General features: G+C 43.3%; 1 protein-coding gene across 1 annotated transcript in view; it reads left to right on the top strand.

Annotated features, from left to right (window-relative positions):
- Positions 1-959: 959 nt before the first annotated feature.
- The window catches only part of SACS (sacsin molecular chaperone), a 164,752-nt gene continuing 146,757 nt past the window's right edge, over positions 960-18,954 (top strand). The window contains exon 1 of the mRNA XM_006138876.5: positions 960-2,436. The gene's annotated coding sequence lies outside the window, so the exon portion shown is untranslated. The remainder of the gene's footprint in view (positions 2,437-18,954) is intronic.

Raw genomic sequence — 18,954 nt, 5'->3', positions numbered from 1 at the left:
GTGGCGGCGCTACTGGACCAACCCAGCAGCACCCCAGCTGCTCTGCTTCAGGCGTCCCCAAGTCAGCCGCTGCTGAAACTGACCAGTGGCTGACTACAGGAAGCCCCTGCCCCGGGCTTCCTGGAATCAGCCGCTGATCAGTTTCAGCAGCGGCTGAATCTGGACGCCAGTTCCGACTTACATACAGATTCAACTTAAGAACAAACCTACAGTCCCTATCTTGTACGTAACCCGGGGACTGCTTGTATAGGCGTAAGAGAGAAATTAAAATTATGAAATGCACAGACCAGTGAGAAACAAAAACTAACCCACTTTGCAAGCAGTAAAAGAAGTAACAACAACCCTCCATGTATGTGTTGAGTTGATAGATGAGAGTGAAGGACAGAGTCTGTTTGTGAGAACGACAGACCCACACACGGTGTGAGAAACTGACAGACTTGCATTGACAAGCTCCCTCCATCCCCGTCTCTCTGTGTGGAGATCAGGTACAGGAGTGGGGGAGGAGGGACACCCTGACATCAGCACTTCCCCATTTTCCCTCCCCCACACCTTGCACAGCAAGCAAGAGGCTCTGGGGAGGGGGGATGGGACAGCTCTAAGACGGAGAGTAGGGACAGCATGACAGAGGGTGGAGGGGCAACTGAAGTGCTAGCGCTTGATAGCTTCCTGGCCAAACCAGTCAAAATCATCTGTCAGAGGCTCCAAGTTTGGATCTACTGGTTGGGTGACCACTGCCTTAAGGAAAGGATAACTAGAAAAAGTCCAGTTCTCTAGAGCTCTGGTTTCAATACCTCATGTAGTCACTATATTTTATCCTGAGGGAGTTGGGGGATTTATCATTTGTCTTTAATATGATACAATGAGCTATAATTTTCCAGTATGGTGTAGTAAAAGCTAGGGTTCTTCAGTTTACAAGGTATTTTACATATTAGCAAATTTAAAGATGTCAAAGAATAAGACTTGTTTGCAGTACTGATGTAGCTGTTTTGCTCCCATATATTGGAGAGACAGGGTGGGTGAGGTAATATCTTTTATTGGGCAAAGTTTTTGAGCTTATTTCTTCCAACAACATAATGTCTGCATAAAATAAGAGTACAGAGAAACAATAGATCTCGTTTGCATAAAACAAAACAAAGAAGAGCATCAAAATGATATAACGATAAACAGATGAGGTGAAACAATAAAATTAAATGAAGGTGTGTTAAGGAATGTGATCATAAGGTCTACTAATACTTTGAAACTAACAATATAGTTGAAGAAAGGGATTATTCACAGTTCTAGAAGATGGTAAGACAAGAAGCAAAGGTCAGAAGCTAGAGCAAAAAATGTTTAACCTAGATATTAGGAAAATGTTCCTCACTATGAACGCAACTGAGCAATGTAATAGACTACTAAGAGAGGTGATAGAGCCACAATTGCTATCTCCCACCTATTATATGCCAATTCCTTGCTGAATGTCAGTAAAAAATGCCTTCTAAAAATCCACCTGTACTGTGATCCATTCATGATATAACGCTGTAATGTAACTCCATGTTTTCTTGTTTTGTGTTTGTTTTGCTTTTAGATGGTAAGCTACTTGAAATAGGGAGTGTTCTTATTTAGTACATGTCACTGTCCAATGCCATGTACTGCAGTGTTGTAAGTAATTAAAAATGGGCTAGAGATTGATGAGAATGGAAAAAGGGTAGTTCTCTAAAATATGAGATTTTTCTGATTTTAAGTGATTTTTCTGGACTTATTCATGTGTGTAATAATAATATACCATGATGAACCTGCTGGGTTATTGCGGGGCACTCTGTGAATCTCCAGGTAAGCATCCGGCAAGTAAAGAAGTCTGTAATGTGTGAGTTACAGGAAATGGAAGTGCAACCTTAGGTCAGAGGTACCACCTCAGGCAAGAACTAAAGCTTATACAGGAGCAGCTTTTGAATAAAAGCATTTTGGTTGTTAACACTCCTTAGGTCTGCCTGTGATCTGCACTCCAGTCAATATCAAGGCATGGATCCACTTTAGTACCATTCTAGTAATTGTGCAGACTATTTCTACGGCTGGAGAGAGACGGCATAAGACACTGTGAAAGGCATTTTGACAGCAGCGTGTCACCCGAGAAGGTGATTATGAGGCGATCATGCAGGTTTAAAACAGCTGTCGTTGGATGGAGTCAACTTTTTTAAGAGCTGTGAGATCCCCTTTTGCTAGCTGGCAGTTCTGGAGCATATCTTGAAGCACAGAATCCACAAGCACAGAATGATGGGACTGGATTGTCAGGTAGACCTGAAGTAACCAGCAGTGGTTCAAAAATTTCTGCATGAGAAAGGACATCTTTATGGAACTGTGTCAAGAGCTTGAGCATCAGGATAAGGTGATGAAGGTCATACCAGTCCAGAAGTGGGTTGCTATTGCAATCTGGAAGATGGCTACTCAAGAATGATACAGGTCAGTGTTTAACCAGCTTGTTGGCAAGCCACTTGTTCCTGAGTAATTGCACAGGTCTGTTCCACACTAGGGTGGGTGAACCCATTGCACCAAAGTCAATTTTTTTCCTTAACAGTGTCCATCACGGTGGTACAAGTGTTCTCTTCACACTTGTAACCAACAGTATAAAGGGTAGAGCTGCCCCCAAACCCCTTCAGTTCCTTCTCACCACCCATAGTTGATAGGCAGTGTGTGTCTGTATCTTGTCACATAACTTTTCTTTCTGAGATAAATTCTCCTTTTTTCAAACATAGTCCTACACAAGGGGCTGGCCTTGAGGAGAAGCTAGCAGGCAGGGTGCACAGCCATTCCTGGGCCCGATAACAAGCCAGTGGGTGAGGTATGTGGCCCTTGGCTGGCCCCAGGGAGATGCTGGCAGCCACCCCCATCCTTTTCTTTGACTCGTGCACTCTTCCCCCCCCCCCCCCCACCAGCCCTCTGCCCTGAAGCTCCTGAGCAACACTGGGTAAGTCTTTTAGTAGTCTATAAATGTGGCAGGCAAGAACAAAACCACACATGGTGTTTCACCTGAAATAGGTCTGCAAACCATTTGTGAGTTTAGAAGGTAGATGGGAGCATGTACATGTCACGTGTGAGAGTTTGCCCAGGATCTTAGCTGGCACGAGGGTTTCTGTAGTAGATATTAAAAACTGCAACATTTCAAGCAGCCCCAATATCTGGAGAGGCAAGCCTTGCTTGTCTGCAAGGCACAGGCCTGATTCTGTGTAAGATGGGCCCTGACAATGATCCTGATGCATTCGTGGGCACCTTTGAAAGGGTGCCTATTGATGTCGCTATGACAGAGAAACTTAGGCGCTGCTGCTAGTTCCCTATTTGACTGGGGAAGCTGGATGATGAGCAGGCCAGAGATAAAAAGGTGTCAAGGTAGCCATCCTACGTCAAGTTGACCTCCACTAAAACATGTTGCCAAAAATTCCAAGGTAGACTGGGTGAAGTCATGGACAGCAGCGCACTAATCACTGCAACTCTAATTAGTTGCTCTGGAGCACATCTGACTATGGGATCTGCACCCAGTTGATTGGGACGGGATGGAGTTAAAAAGGCTAAATAATTCATTAGCCTGGAGGGTACAAAAGGCACTGGAAGTGCACAATGGGGGCAGTGAGGGAGGGAGAGGTTGGCTTGCTTGCAGAGTTAGAGCTATAAGAGATCCCTTTTCAGCTCAGGAGCTGAGGGCTCCATGTTACATGATGCTGTATGAGCTATAAAGATGATAGGAAAGAACACTGTAAATAAGCACATGGGATACGTCTAGAAAGAGATCACCAGACAGCTACAAGGGTTTAAAAAAAGCAATCCACTTTTTCAAAAGAGAGCAATCTGGATGCTCTCTTTCGGAAAAGCCTTGTTTGCATTCAAGAACGCTGTTTTTTGAAAGAGCTCTTTTGAAAAAAGGTATTCTTCCTGGTAAAAGTAGATTTACCAATTTCGAAAAAACCCACTGTGTTCTTTTGATTTCATTTTGAAAGAACGTGACGGAAGTCTAGATGCAGGTGAAGTTTTTTTGAAAAAAGGCCACTTTTTTTGAAAAAATTCCGTAGTCTAGACCACTGTTTCTCAATCAGTGGTATGAGTACCCTTATGGGTACTCGAGAGAAGTCTGGGGGGTACGTCAACACAACTGAAATTTGGAGAAAACTGAATTTTTGTTTTAAGTTTTACAGTGCTTTATTATTTTTGTACTTTTTACATCCAAAAATTTAATCGCCCGCCCAGCTATGATTAAGTTGTTCAAACAAATGTGTTGCAATGGTAGAAAAAAAATTGTGTGTCTGAAAACTGTAGGTACTGGAGGTACTTATAATTTTTTTAGAGGGGGTACTTTATAAAAAAAAAGATTGAGAAACACTGCTCTAGACACACCCATGGTATTTCACCAGAAGATTCTCTCTGAGTTGCTTTGTTCTGGAAAGTAGGTAGGAACATATCAGGCTCTTCGCAGCGTTTCAAAGTGGCAGTGCTGCATGGAGCCCAGGATCAGTTGGGGGCTCCCTATGGCGCTGCCTCTTTGAAACACTGCATGCAGCATGACATTGGGCTCCCCATGGCGTTTCAAAGTGGCAGCGCTGCATGGAGCCCGGGGTTAGTGGGGGAGTTCCTAACTGATCCTGGGCTCCATGTGGCATTACCACTTTGAAGTATCCCCACCTCTTCCTCCCCCCTTTGCTGCCTCTTTCTGTTAGAGGCAGCAAGGGGAGTGGAAAGTGACTAGTTGACTAGCCTGTCGACTGTCTGATAAGCATTTGCTTATCGGATAGTTGGCTAGTCCTTCACATCCCTACCTTACACCCTTCAGGCAGGGGCTGCTGTAGTGGAGGTTGGGAGCCAGAAGCCGACAGCCAGCCCAGATCTTGCTTTTAGTCAGTTAACCAGTTAAATATGAGGCTGATTAATCGGGATTTTACATTCCTAAAGTAAAGTGAAAACCAAAAGTAAAATTTGAACAGTTCAGTCCACAAAACAAACAAAAACACAGTAAGAAGAAACCGAGAGAACCCAAAAGCTTACATTTAGTTCACCAAACTCTCAGTTTATGTCTCTGATCATCAAATCTGCACCATAGGCTCAGTCTGAACAGTCTCTCAACTTGCTTACTGGAATCCTCAGTTGGAGTCCATGCAGACTCTTCCTCTGCTGTGGATCACTGCTACACAGCTAGCTAACTGATTAAACAGTCAGTTAACTCACATGTATGCAGACTTAAAGAACCCCTATTACAAGAAAATACAAAAGTTGAGAATAACAAAATAGAAATCACTCTTTCCCATTGCTACATTTAAAGAGTAGCTGAAGAATCATAGTGACTGAGAAAGTTAACTAGAACAGTTTGGCTAAAATTAAAACAGCATTCAAAGCATGCAACTAAAACAAGTTATTTTTTCCCCTCCCAGTTCCCCCTTGCTATAATTAATGTTGTCCATGTTCCCTGGTAGAGAATGGACATCATCACTACCTGCTGCAAAGTGTTTCAGAGTGAAGGACAACAGCCTGCTCTCTACTCCTGACTTAGCTTCTCCCAGATCACAGAGAGCACATGGTCCTGCCTGCTTGCTCATGGAGTCTGACCCGGTCTCTTAAAGAGATAGCTTTCTATTAGGTACATGGGTTACAGTAGCATGGAGGGGAGTCCATTGGCAGTAGCTATGGATGCGTCTACACACCAGGGTTTAACTCGAAATAAGCTATGCAAATTGAGCTACATCAATTGTGTAGCTTATTTTGAAATTGAGAGCATCTACACAGCACTTATTTCGAAATAGAGCACTCTTCCTCTGACTTCCCTTACTCCTTGTTCAATGAAGGTTACAGGAGTCAGAGAAGTCCTCCAGTTTAACAGTATTTCAACATTATTTTACAATAACCTCCTGCTATGTAGACACAGACTAAGTTATTTCAAAATAATGCTAGTTATTTTGATATAATGTTGCCATGTAGACTTACCCTATAATGGAGCAGCCTGTGAAAGGGTATGGTCTGTTGTCTGCTAGCCATCTGGCTAAGCAGCTGCTCAAACAATTTCCTCTGCTGTTATTCCTGCTTCCTCATTGCCCTGTAATGTTCAAAGTATTAAACTCTATTCTCTCCTTCCTCTCCCCGTCCTGCTTCATTGTTTGCTTTTGTACTTGTAGGTGTTCATCCAATCTGCAGCTCAAGTCCTTCTGCATGTACTGCAGCAGATGTTTCCTTTCATTCCTCGCTCCCTCCCCACACACACGCTAGTTCAGGGTCCTCTACCCAAGAGGCCTGAATGGTTATATTTGTCCAGCAGAGATGGGAGGTGCATTATAATTTTTTTTTGTCCAGAAGAAAAAAGAAAAAGTTCCTCCCCTTTCATGTCACAATAAGGCTGCAAGTTGCAACCTTCATTTTTTTGATATGTCTTTATTTCCTTACATTTGCCTTCTTAGGAGCAGCTGCATCTCAGGTCACAGCCCAGTAAGACAATAATACTTATTTCATATTTATTTTATTTAAAAAAATGTGCCTGTTGTGCGTCCACACACGCCTTTTTTCAAAAGAGGTCTTTTGAAAAAGGCGTTCTTCCTCGTAATTTGAGGTTTACCAATGTCAAAAAAAAACCCTGCGTTCTTTCAATATATTTTAGAAGGAATGTGATTGCAGTGTGTACACAGGTGAAGTTTTTTTGAAAAAAGAGGCAGTTTTTTCGAAAAAACAATGTAGTCTAGATATACCCCTAGGGACTAGTACACCACAGCGCTCATAGCAAAATCCTGTAATTCTATGAAAGTCATATAACATGAAGCAGGTTTGTATCACCTATACATTTGACTTGACTGTTCTCCAACACATATGTTTAGGTACAAGTAGGAGTAGATATAGGCAGTTTTAAAGTGCACGAGGTTGCAATGGCTTGCAGATCTGGGAAATAAAATGTCTAAGCAGCCAACCAGATAGCTGCAGGGTACACCTCTTCAGTTCCAGCTGGGATGAAAAAAATCATCTTTGATTAGCTGCTTTCCCCCTTTGCCTATCTCCTGGGGAAAAGCAGCCAATCAGAGCTACTTCAGGAGGAAGGGAGAGCTCTTGCCCCTTCCCTCATTCTCACAAAAGGAAGGATAAGGAAGATGAGCCCAGAACCTCAAGAGGCTGCATCCCCTTCTTTCCCATCCCTTCCTGGGAGCAATAGGATAGCATCAGTGCTGATCTCCCCACTCTTTTTCCCTCTGAAACATGAGTCTTGGGGAGGGCAAGAGGAGAATGGGGAATTCCCTAGACCAGAGGGTTGTAGATTTGTTGTCCTTTCTCCCTGCCACACACACACACCAGGTGATACTGAATGTCCAAAACAGATGAGAGGACTGAACTATAGAATTGATGGGAGTCTGGAAAGGGCAGAATAGATTTGGGGTTAGAATTGATAGGGATGCTGGCAGGAACAGAATGATGATGGGCTGGAGGAACAGAATTGGTGGAGATGCTGGCAGGAGCAGAACAGATGTGGGAGTAGAATTGATGTGAGGACAAGACTGATTTTGGGATTTGGTGGCAAAATAAATTACTGGACAAGGAATGGGCAAATATGGAGGTGAAGATTTCCTCCCCCCTCTTCTTCAGACAACTTTATGTCATGGATGTATGTGGAAGCAGGACAAGATGAACTTTCTGGAAATTACTATAAAACAAGATAGAATTTTTAGGGTTGAGGACTGAGTAGCTGCACTCCATTACATGGTTACTACACAAATAATACCAAAAGGTATTGGAATATTTGTAAGTAAATATAATTGTATATAATATTTAAAAGTTTAAGATAAGATTGATTTTACTTTCCACAGATTACCTTTTTTTATTTCCATAATGTGGACCTCTTTCTAAGTAGTGCAATGTGCTTTGTTGGCCTCGGTATTTGAATTATTGTTTTAACATTAGAATAAACAGCATTTAAACAAAGATGATTCTTGAAGGCTTTGAAGCTTAATTCTTTACAGCAGTGTTTCTCAACCAGTGGTATGAGTACCCTCAGGGGTACTCGAGAGAAGTTTGAGGGGTATGTCAACACAACTGAAATTTGGAGAAAACTGATTTTTTTAAAAAAGTTTTATAGCACTTTATTATGTTTGTACTTTTTACACCCAAAAATTTCATCGCCTGCCCAGCTATGATTAAGTTGTTTAAACAAATGTGTTGCAATTGTAGAAAAAAAATGTGCGTGTCTGAAAACTGTAGGTACTGGGGGTACTTATAATCTTTTCAAAGGGGGTACTTTATAAAAAAAGGTTCAGAAACATTGCTTTACAGTATATCTAGATGGTATTTTTCAGCATTGTTTTTGCAAAAATTTAATTTTCTTCAGTGTTGTCATGTCGATATGACATGGTTGTCTCAACACTTTTTACTTGTTAGCCAGATTCCTTTTACTGTTTGTTTTTGCTGCAGCTGTATAGTTCTTTATTTTTGAAGTAAGGAAAAGAATTGTGGATATAATTATTTCATATTTGCCTTTCATTCTGTCTATTTGATCTTTGCCATTTGTGAGCAGTGTTATATACTTTCACTAAGTTATTTATTTAATCACTGCATTTTCTGGACTCCCAAAATTAAAATATAAATGCCATTTACTTCCCTTTGATTATAAAATGCACTGGGTTAACTTGTAATTAAAGTTAATAATAATGTGTGTTTTCAGCTTGTGGAAAATTTAAAAATTCCATGACACATTAGCAGGAGAGTAGCATAACCTTTCTTGGTGAATAAAGGCCAGAGAGGTTTGTTACATTTATCAGCCAAAATAATTTAATTTGTTTAGGAAAACATGCTTTGCTGTTAGATTTGCACACAGCTCATTGATATACAGCCTCATTTTTGCGGAGGAATCTGAACTCTTCAGCCTTTAGATAATTAATGTATTCCAGGAAAGTTAATCTATTACATTCACTCTTCAAAATGTTTTCTGTATGTTAAAGTGTCTGTGAAAGGATAGTCCAGCTTTTAAGGTAACAAAACTACTGTAGGTTTTATGCTTGGAGGGGGTAGCTGTTAACAATTAATCTATTATATTAAACATATACCCTTAGTTGTCAAAGTTGTGCAGAACATTTTACTGCAGTACTCAAAATCATGTTAATGGGAATCTTCCTCTGCATTGTGGGGCATGGGTCACATGTTGGTTTGAACTAGAATAAATGGTGGATTTTCTACAATTTGAAGTCTTTAAATCAAGATTTGAGGACTTCAATAACTCAACCACAGATTATGGGCCTATTACAGTAGAGGAGTGGGTGAGGTTCTGTGACCTACAGTGGGCAGGAAGTCAGATTAATCCGTGATTCTCAAACGGAGGATCGGGACTCCAGAGTGAATCGCAGCCTTATATTTAATGGGGTTGCTATGGCTGGTGTTAACCTTGCGAGGACTTGGGGTTGAAGCAGAAGCCCAAGGGCTTCAGCCCTGGGTAACAGGGCTCAGGTTACAGACCCCTGCCATTGGGCTTCAGCTTTAGACCTCTCAGCTTTAGACCTCCCTCTTGGGGTGGTGGCATTTGGGCTTTAGTTTTGGACTCCTGCCCAGGGCAGCAGTGCTCAGGTAGGCTTGTGTCCCCTGGGTCAGACAGTATTTTTGTTGTTGTCAAAAGGGGATTGCGATGTAATGACATTTGAGAACCCTTGGACTGATCATGCTGGTCCCTACTGGCCGTATGGACATGTCGATATAGCAAAGAAAAACTTGCAAAGAGGCTGTTTCACTGCTGTGTGATTTGCATGCTTGGGCTGGAGTCTGGAATCTAGGACGCTGTGAGGGTTGGAGGTATCCCAGAACTTAGGTGCCAGCCTGAACCTGGAAGTCTGTGCAGCAGTGAAACAGCCCCAAGAGCCTGAATCAGCTGGTAAATGCCAGTCATGGGTTTTTCCTTGATGTGTGGAATACCCTATGTGGTATTTGAACATTTAGTGACTAATATTGGAGTATGCTTTCAGAAGGGCATTTTACATGTAATTGCACTTTAAGGTTTGATTCTTAATCTGTTCTCTGCTAGCTTGGCTTCCTGGTCTGTGGTTTTTCTTTTTGCATTCACAAATAATTATGAGCCTGTATGATAGCAATTAAACATGTGGTTACTTGATTGCATGGACAAATCAGATATTCACATGTCAGAATGCTATTATTTGTTCTTGAAAAATAGCCATTTCTGGAAATCATTAATCAAAAAGTATTTAAATTTTCTTCAGTGTCATATTTCAGAAAATGAAATTCCCAGAGAAGCCAATAAAAAGAAAAATAAAGAGACAGTGGACAATACATAAGAAGGAAAAAGTGGGAGGAATAAGATGCACTCTGAGGAGCAAATAGCCAAAGATGATAAAGTAACAAGAAGACATTCTTCAGGAGCAGGAAGCCAGTCAGACAATTATTAGGTCTTCTGGGCGATCAAAGAGTAAAGGGAGCAATTAAGGATGATAAGAACATTGAAGATAAGATAACCTATTTCTTTACATAAATCACTACCCCAGAAGATGGCGAGACATAACTACTACGGACTTAGTTTCCAGGTCATAAAGATGAAGTACTGTTAGGGAATATCACAGTCTCTCTGGTATGCCTTATATTAGCTCAATACCTAATTTGTATGATTCTTGCTTGGCCCTTAGTCTGTATCCCAAAGTCCCCATTCATGCTAGAATATCACATCCTGCCTCCCACTACTTCTACCCCAGTGAACTTTGGACAGAGATGGAAAGAGTGAGGAGAAAAAGAGCAACTTTAATCATACATAGCCATTAATCTCACAAGTATCAGTTCATAAACTAAATCATCTTCCAAATGCTCACATATCACCTTTCTCCATTAATGCCATGTAGAATAGATCCTGAAGACCCTTTTAAATTGCCTCCCAGGAAGGATTTGTGCATAGGGACGATGATCCCCATTTTCTACTTCCTCAGGAGGAGGATAAAACTTGATTGACCTCTTAACAGTTGAGTTTGCACTTGTCTGGTCTCCTTCCCATTTCAGATGTGTGTATGTTCATATGTTTACACTGCAATTAATCCACTGGGACAGTGCTCGTGATAAATCTGAGGTGAACTGAAATTTGTGGGAAATGGCACAATGAAAAAGAAAGAAAGGTCTTTTATGCAAATATATGAGTGTCAGTCAGTTTTTATGCCATGATATGAATGTTCCTTTTGCTTAACTTGTAAGATATGATTATCTATATTATATATATTGAGGTGTCATTAGAGCAGATTTTGGAACAAATTGATAAACCTAACAGTAACAAGTAACCGGGACCCAATGACATTCACCCAAGAGTCCTGAGAGAACTCAGACGTGAAATTGTGGAACTATTAACGGTAGTTTGTAACCTATCCTTTAAATCAGCTTCTGTACCTAATAACTGGAATCATGCCTTGCTAATCTACTAGAATTCTTTGAGGAGGGTCAACAAGCATGTGGACAAGGGGGATACAGTGGATAATAGTGTACTTAGATTTCCAGAAAGCCTTTGACAATGTCCCTCATCAAAGGCTCTTAAGGAAAGAGGGAAGGTCCTCTTTATCATGGGATAAGAGGGAAAGTCCTCTCAAGGATTGATAACTGGTTAAAAGACAGGAAACAAAAGGTAGGAATAAATGGTCAATTTTCAGAATGGAAAGCGGTAACTAGTGGTGTCCCCCAAGGGTCCGTACTGGGACCAGTCCTATTCAACCTATTTATAAATGATCTGGAGAAAAGGATAAACAGTGAGGTAGCAACATTTTCAGATGATACTAAACTGCTCAAGATAAGAACAAAGCAGATTGTGAAGAGTTTCAACAGGATCTCATAAAATTAGGTGATTGGGCAACAAAATGGCAAATTAATTTGATTTTTGATAAATACAAAATAATGCACATTGGAAAAAATAATCCCAACTACATGTATAAAATGATGGGTACTAATTTTAGCTAAAAGTATTCAAGAGAGAGATCTTGATGTTATTGTGAATAGTTCCCTGAAAACATCCATTCAATGTTCAGCAGCAGTCAAAAAAGCAAATGGAATGTTAGGAATCATTAAAAAAGGAATAAAGAATAAGACAAAGAATATCTTATTGCCTCTATAAATCCATGATATGCCCACATATTGAATACTGCATGCAGATGTGGTCGCCTCATCTAAAAAAAGATATAATGCCATTGGAAAAGGTTCAGAAAAAGGCAACAAAATGATTAGGGGTTTGAAATGGGGCCCATATGAAGAGAGATTAAAACTGGGACTTCTCAGCTTAGAAAAGAGGAGACTAAAAGGGGATATGATAGAGGTCTATAAAATCATGACAGGTATGGAAAAAGTGAATAAAGGAAAGTTATTTACTCATTCCCATAACATAAGTACTAGGGGGTCACCAAATGAAATGATTAGGTAGGAGATTTAAAACAAACAAAAATAAGTTTTTCTTCATGTAATGCACAGTCAGCTTGTGGAACTCCTTACCAGAAGATGTTGGGAAAACCAGGACTTTAACAGGGTTCCAAAAAAGAACTAGATAAATTCATGGAGGTTAGGTCCAGCAATACTTAGTCCCTAGCCTCTGTTCGTCAGGGAGCTGGAAATGGATGGCAGGAGAGGGATCACTTGGGGTATGTCTACATTGCATGCTTAGGGTTGCCAGGTGTCCAGTTTTGAACCAGACAGTCCGGTATTTGAAGGTTCTGTCCGGGGAAAAAAATTAAGAAAATACTGGACATATAAAATGTCTGGTATTTTCTAATAAGGTAAGTTTTTATTATTATTTGGAGTATCAGTACCTAGTTGCGAACTGCCTGGCTGGTAGACATGCTACCAGCCAGGCAGTACGCAACTATGCGAGGGGGGGCGGGGCCAGGGCAGGTGGGAATCCCCAGGGCTGGACTCACTCATGCTTTGCCGGGAACGTGTGCAGGAAGGGCAGCGCCCCAGGATCTGCATGCGCCTGTGTCAGTCCTGCTCCCTGCCAGCCAATTCTCTTCCCCCGCTGCCCCCGACCCCCTCCCAGCCAGCCCCACTTCCTGTCAGCCAGTCCATCCACCACCCCCCCCCACCTGATCTCCCCCGGCCAGCCCTGCTGCCTCTGACCCTCCTCCCCCCACCAGCCTGGCTTCCCACCAGCTGGTTTCCCCCCCCCCACACACACATCCTCCCAGCCAGCCCCGCTCCCCTCCCGGCTGGTGTCCATCCTCCCGCATCTGAGATCAAGTGTGTCTGGTATTTTTTTTTAAGCCACCTGGTTTGCATGCATGCTTATTTCAGAATAAGCTATTTTGGAAGAAAAACCCCAAAAGAGTTTATTTCAAAATAGCATGTCTACATAGCAAATGCCAATCAAAATAGCATTGAGCTATTTCGAAATACAGCATCCACACACTTGCTTTTAAAGGCCCACAGAAGCAGTTCCAGCAGGACAGCAGTCAATACCGGTAGCTGCTTCCTGAGGCTATCTGAGGCTCATGCTTAAAGGGACCCCCCCTGTATAGCCATATCTCAGATTTCTCTCTTTTGCCTACCTCCTTGATGGACAGCAAGGGATAGGAACCTTTTGTAATTTAGTTTCTTGCTTGGATTTAGACACTTGTCTATCTTCTGTTGGCTGTTCCATTAATTGCCATGCTGTGATGGTTAATGACAGCCAGTGAATAACACTGCCCTAAAAAAATTAAATTCTGTTATATATTTTCATTGCCTAGGTTGAGTAAACTTCCTGCAAAAAGCAAACAATATGAATGGTGAAAAGTAAAATTAGATTGGTTAAAATAATTTTAGATTTAATATATTAAGATGCGTTAGTAACAAAGGTAAGTAAATCTATTGAGTTTTTTTATTTGTTTCTTCATTTGTTTAGTTTAAATGTATGGCATGGTCTCCCTTTTTAAGAATCAGAACCTTTTTATTTACCCATGAGGCTTTAAATTATAGACTCCATAATGTACTTTAAAGTGTTACCTGTGCAGTTTATAAAAGCATGTTTTCACTTGTTTCCAGGTAAATTCTTGCTCATTGCAGCAGGAGGGCAAGATGTAAAATACTGTAAATAGATTTACAAGGCTCTCTTATTTAGTGCTAAATCAACCCTCATCCCTATTCCAAATCTTGTACTTCCTGAAGGAGTTGAGGGTTTTTTTAGTTCTGCCCACTTATATCGGAACTGCTTACTGGTTTTTAGCTCTTGAGCTATTACTAGTTCAGCTTTTTCAGTATTACTATTGTCATGATTCTTTTGGTGTGTATATATACTTCAATCTGTTAGCTGTATTCACCTGAGAAGAAGTTGATGCCACAATTTTCTACAGTATTTTATCCTAAGCTAAAGATAAAGCCTCTATTCCTTATTTTATCTTTATAGTTTCACTTAGTTTTGAAGGACAAGGTCCTGTCCTGAAGTCATTTCCTGAAGCCTATAACAATCTTGAAACACACTATGGTATATCTCTATTGTGTATATTATTATCTCTGCATGCTTTCTGTCTCTGTGTATAATCCTTTAAAAAAGCATATATGTGTATATAATCTGCTTAAAAGGTGGGGTGAAGGTGCCACACACAGCTACCTTTTAAAGAGTTTATATATACAAACCTTTACACAGACACTTTAGGACTAGACTGTTAGCAGTTTTTTCTAATTAATGAAAATGGCCCAGATTCGTTAAGAAGCCTGTGTGAGAACCCCCTTGCATAGTTCCCATCTAATTGTTCATAATGGGAAAGGGTTTGCCTCATTAAGGCCACGTCTTCACTACCAGGAAGATTGATGCTGCGGCGACAGTCTTTTGGAGTTTGATTTAATGCATCTAATAAAGACCTGCTAAATCGAACACTGAGGGCACTCAGTGCCAGTACTCCTCGATTTGCAAGAAGTAAGGGAAGTTGATAGAAGCATTTGCAATTAACATAGCTAGAGTTGCATATCTTAATTCAGCTTTCCAGGTAAGTATAGACAAGGCCTCAGACAAAGTCATGGGGGTCCTCTCTCAAGTCTGTTGGATCCTCTACATTATCTCTAGTTCACAGTCAGCTCTTGCAATCTCTGAAAGTAGATGTTTTTTGGAAAAATAGGAGTCCTGTGAATGTTAGTCTTTAAGGTGCCACAGGACTCCTTGTTGTTTTTGCAGATACAGACTTACATTGCTACCTCTCTAAGATGTGTTTTTTGGAGAAAGCCTACTATGCTTTCCTGGGAACAGACACCACAGAAAGAGAGGGGTGTCAGGTTCTCTGGGAAGGAAAAACAGAGCTGTAGATTCTTACGTTTTCTATGGATTTTCCTTGGGTCTAAAGTAGGGAAGTGAAAATGTAACTGTCTGCACAGTTAACTGATGAGCCTGAGCTCACCGGTTAACCTTCATGGTTCCACACAGCCCCTCCCTCAACCCTGTGCTGCTGCCTCTGTATCAGGAGTGGAGGCAGGCAGGAGCTCGTGCATGCGGGGAGCCAGCTTAAAAGCACCAACCCTAACTAACTCAATCTCAACCTGCTTCTGTAATGATCTGTGGAGCATTCTCCATGGAGGTGTCTGGCGGAGGGGATGTTGCCACAGATATTCCTAAGCTTCTCTTCTCCATAGGCAGGGGACGAGCCACACTTGGGGTATGTCTACACTACAGCACTAATTCGAACTAACTTAGTTCGAATTAGTTAATTCGAACTAAGCTAATTCGAATTAGCGCATCTAGACTTAAAAACTAGTTTGAATTAGCGTTTTGCTAATTCGAACTAGCATGTCCACACCGAGTGGACCCTGAACCGAGGTTAAGGCTGGCCGGAAGCAGTGCTGGCAGGGCATCAGATTAGGACTTAGAGCATGGAGCTCTGTCTCAGACTAGCCGAGGGCTGTGCTTAAAGGAACCCGACCCCCACCTCGGACAGACAGTTCTCAGGGGTTCCCCGCTTGCAAAGCAGTCTTGGCTTGGAGTGCCCTGAGTGCCCACACTCGGCTGTCAGCCAGGCTGCACTTGCCGCAGCCTGCCATCCAGAGGGGTGGTCAATCAAGGGGCTTCAGGAGAGCTTTCACCCCGAGGTGCCCGCAGAGCCAGCCCAGTCCTCCCCATCGGGGGCTCGTACCCCATTCCTCCCTCACCTCCTTCCACTTACCCCTCCCTAACCCCCCTTCCTCATGTACAAAATAAAGGACACGTGTTAAAAAATAGAAACTCTCTTTATTTAACAAAACTCGGGGAGACTGGGAAAAGGAGGTGGGAGAGGGGAGGGCAACTAAAATGATCAGGGGTTTGGAACAGGTCCCATATGAAGAGAGGCTAAAGAGACTGGGACTTTTCAGCTTAGAGAAGAGGAGACGGAGGGGGGACATGATAGAGGTCTATGAAAACATGAGTGGTGTGGAGAGGGTGCATAAAGAAAAGTTCTTCATTAGTTCCCATAATAGAAGGACTAGAGGACACCAAGTGAAATGAATGGGTAGCAGGCTTCAAACTAATAACAGAAAGTTCTTCTTCACAAAGCAAATAGTCAACCTGTGGAACTCCTTGCTGCAGGAGGCTGTGAAGGCTAGAACTAGAACAGAGTTTAAAGGGAAGTGAGATCAAGTCATGGAGGTTGGGTCCATGGAGTGGTATTAGCCAGGGGTAGAAATGGTGTCCCTGGCCTCTGTTTGTGGAAGGCTGGAGATGGATGGCACGAGACAAATGGCTTGGTCATTGTCTTCGGTCCATCCCCTCCAGGGTCCCTAGTGTTGGCCGCTGTTGACAGACAGGCTACTGGGCTAGATGGACCTTTGGTCTGACCCAGTACGGCCATTCTAAGCTCAGGGCTCAGGGTCGGAGGTCTCACTGGACCATCTTGATTTTCATGCAAACCTGCTCCTGGGTGGCCAGGCTGGCAGCTATCCTGCCCTAGACGGCCACTTTCCTGTGCCTAGTGCAGAGGTCGTGGATGAGGTCCACGATGTCCGCACTAGACCAGGCGGGCGCCCGCCTCTTGCGGACCCAGGCAGGCTCCCGGGAGCCGCCAGCCTGGTCCCAGGAAGAGGCGGAGGGCTGGGTGGCAGCGGGTGGCTGGCTCGAGCCGTGCCAGGTGCAGGGTCTGCTGGCTGGGTGCTGGCAGGCTTGCACCTGGCACGGGCACCGTAGCCAGCCCGTGGCCCTTTAAGGGGTCCGGGGCCGGGAGAGGGGCAGAAGAGTTTCCCTGGTGTTGGCCAGAGTGGCCACCAGGGAAAGCTGGGGAGGGCTAGCCTCCCACTAGTTTGAATTAAGTGGCTACACAGCCCTTAATTCGAACTAGTTAATTCGAACTAGGTGTTAGTCCTCGTGGAATGAGGTTTACGTAGTTCGAATTAAGTGCTCCGCTAGTTCGAATTAAGTTCGAACTAGCGGATCGCTAGTGTAGCGCCTATCAAAGTTAATTCGAACTAACGTCTGTTAGTTCGAATTAACTTTGTAGTGTAGACATACCGTTGGAGAATACCCTTCAGGCACTGGTGTGGGGTGCATGTTTTTAGGCCGCTGGTTTTAGGTTTTCTAAAGAGATTTTAACCCAGTTAGTATTTATATATATACTAGCTGACTTACCAGGAATTGCCCAGGTTTTTTAGGGCCAGGGACTGGTAGTGTGGGGGTTACAGGACTCAGGGCAGGGCTTTGAGGATGTGGGAGGGGTGCAGGAAGCTAGGAGTGGGGGGAGGGGTATCTACACACACACACACACAAGTGGGCTCGCTGACACACACAGGCACTCTAAAATCTATATATTTATATCTCTATATAACTATTTGTTCAAGAACTCCTAAACGAGCTAGGACTACCACATTAGGTATGCAGCTTCCTCTTTTAACTTAAAACGAGGTCAGGGTTTGGTTGTGCTAGGAGAATCAGAAGACTTGGGTAAAGAATTGTTTTCCGTAACACGCAAAGAGAGTGTCTGTTGTTTAGCGAGATGCCATATGAGAGAGGCCACTGGGAGCAGAGAGCCTGCAGGGGAAAGCTATCTTGCAGAGTGTTCACTGGGGGCAGCCATGCCACCAAGGGACTGGCCAGCAGGGCTGAAGCACTGCCATCTCTCCAGCACACCAAGTAAACCTGTCCTGCTCCAAACCCTCCCCTACCCAGTCCTTGGCTGCCATGCTGGAGGGAGGGGAGAAAAAAGGCTGGGTGGGGGGGGGGGATAAATGGGCGCCTGGTGGCCGGGGGATTGATGAGGAGAGAGAAAAGGGTCCCTGGTAGCTGGAGAGGGTTGCAGAGGGAGAGAAAAGGCCAATACTGGATGGCACCTTCTTCCGTAAGCCCCTTCTCACCCCTCCAACTATGGGTGTAATAGTGTAGTCGATTAACTGATTAGCGTATAAGCTTTTGTTTATGCTATAGACTACACGCATTTCCTCTCCCCCCGCCAGTAAATTTTTTAGCAGGCTGGCCAGCAGACCAGCCCAGTCTTGGTTTGCGATGGGTCCAGGACCCACCCCTGTTGCAGCTCTGCATGTAAAGTGTATTAAGAGTCAGGCAGATAGGCAGCCCGACTCAGTTCCAGCTTGCTCCAGGTCTGGGAGCTCAGACACCCCCCAGACACGGGCTGTTGCCACCCCACTCTGCTGCCTCTTTATCCGAGGCAGCAGCACAGAGCGACAGGCAGCTGGTCCACGAGGGGAGCTGGTTTTTAAACTGGCTCCCCTCGCAGACCAACTCCTGCCTGGCACTGGCCTGATGCAGAGGCAGCAGAGCGAAGAGGCAGGGGCCTCCTCGGGAGTGAGGCCGGAGTGCACTGGTTGCTGGCCCTGCCTCCAAGGACTATAGGATTGTTGACTAACTGATAAGAATTAATGAGGTTACTCGACTATTCAGTTAACCGATATTTAACATTCATACCTCCAACCTGCACTCTTGCATCCTTCTGCACTCTCCCCACATTCCCAAGGCTCTACCTTGAGTCCTGCATCCCCCACTGCCAGCCCCTTGCCCTGAAGGACCTGAGCAATGCCAGGCAAGACTGCTAGTATTTTAGATATGTAACCCCTGCAGTACAGTAATTCTCCATT

Source organism: Pelodiscus sinensis, chromosome 1, assembly GCF_052426305.1.
Source record: "Pelodiscus sinensis isolate ZL-2025 chromosome 1, ASM5242630v1, whole genome shotgun sequence".
Taxonomy (NCBI): Eukaryota; Metazoa; Chordata; order Testudines; family Trionychidae; genus Pelodiscus; species Pelodiscus sinensis.
Note: the sequence above shows the minus strand (reverse complement) of the source record. Positions and strands in the feature narration are given on the sequence as shown.